We start from the raw sequence: 1872 nt of genomic DNA on the forward strand, positions 1-1872 counted from the left end.
TCAAGAAAGTAATTTAAAAGAATATTTTCAAAATCTTGAGCTCGTAAGTGAGACACAAAGTGCACAGCCATAAAGGAAAGCATTTATAAATTAGAATACATTAGGGACCTGTCTTCATCACCAAAGACAGCAGTAAGACAGGAGGAAAAAGCAAGCCACAAACTGGGAGGAGACACTTGCAACTGATAAACCAACTTGTATCCAGAATATATAAAGAACTACACATCAATAAGAAAGAGAAAGAACCTAATGGAAAAATTGGAAAAAGATTTAAGATTTCAAAATGAAGATATTCAAATGTACAACGTATAGTAAAAAGACAACTATAAGAAAATTTGTAGCACCATTATTCTTATTAGCCCCAATCTATAAACAACCAGATGGCCACAAAAATTATAATAAATAATAATTATTATTGTTTTGTTTTTCAGTCGCTAAGTTGTGTCTGACTCTTCAACCCCATGGACTGCAATATGCCAGGCTTCCGTGTCCTGCACTATCTCCTGGCGTTTGCCCAAATTCATGCCCATTGAGTTTGTGATGCTATCTAACCATCTCATCCTCTGTTGCCCCCTTCTCTTCCTGTCCTCAATTTTTCCCAATAGGATCTTTTCTAATGAATCAGCTCTTCACATCAGGTGGCCAAAGTATTGGAGCTTCAGCTTCATCAGTCCTTCCAATGAATATTCAGGGTTGATTTCCTTTAGGATTGACTGGTTTGATCTGCTTGCAATCCAAGAGACTCTCAAGAGTCTTCTCCAGCACCACAATTTGAAAGCATCAGTTCTTCAGTGTTCAGCCTTCTTTATGGTCCAACTCTCACATCTGTACCTGACTACAGGAAAAGCCATAGCTTTGATTATATGGACCTTTGTCAGCAACATGATGTCCCTTTGTTATTATTGAACTAATATATAATAATATTATTATACACTATAACATATATATTAAATATAGTTAACATAATAAATTATATTCATCCATACAATAGAATATAACAGTTAAAAAGAACCAATCATTTCTACACACAACAACATGGATGAAACAAACATAATAGTCTGTGTGTTTATGTGATATGTTTTCCAATCTATTGCAGTATTTATCCCAATGGCTGCCTAAACTTTCCCGTCTTTGTCAGTGAGAGCCCTTTCAGCTAGGCTTCTGAGTTCTTTTGACACATTCTTAGAAATCTCAAAGCATTTCTTGCAGTCTAAGACAAGATTTTCAAGCCTGTCCTGTACACTCCCTGTCCTATACCTGAAATTAGTTCTTTTCCCAAAGTGTCCTTTTTATTTTTAGTACAAAATATTTGGAGATCACAATCTTGGTGCTAACAGTGCTCATTGCTGCTGGCTTGGTAAATGCATTTAGGCCTATTCAGTGGACAAAGCTAGGTGGCTATTTTAAGGCCACCAAAGATACATATATATAACACATATATAAACGTTGAGCATCCCTATATGGCCTATGTAACAGGCTTTCTGAATTTTGTGTTATCATTTCCTTTTTATTAAGGTGTATCTTTAAACGATGTATTGTTTAGTTCTTCAGTTTTGAAACGTTTTATAAATGGAATTATATTGCAGTTATTTTGTGACCTTTGAAAGGTTTGGGGTTTTTTTTTTTTTTTGGTCAGCATTAAGTTTGTGAGATTTACCCATGTTAAAACCTTCACTTTCATTACTCTATACTATTTCATTCTCTGAATAAACACCATTTATTTATCTATTCTCCTAAAGATGCAAGTTTGGGTCATTTCAAGTAATTTACTCCAGTGAACAAAGTAATTATGACCATCTAGTGTATGTAGTCTGTTGGAGCGTTCATGCAAGAGTTTCTTGTTTCCAATAACAGAGGTAAAATTTCTGGGTT

Source organism: Giraffa tippelskirchi, chromosome 5 (genome assembly GCF_054371585.1).
Source record: "Giraffa tippelskirchi isolate mGirTip1 chromosome 5, T2T-mGirTip1v1.2.pri, whole genome shotgun sequence".
In the NCBI taxonomy this organism is placed as follows: Eukaryota; Metazoa; Chordata; class Mammalia; order Artiodactyla; family Giraffidae; genus Giraffa; species Giraffa tippelskirchi.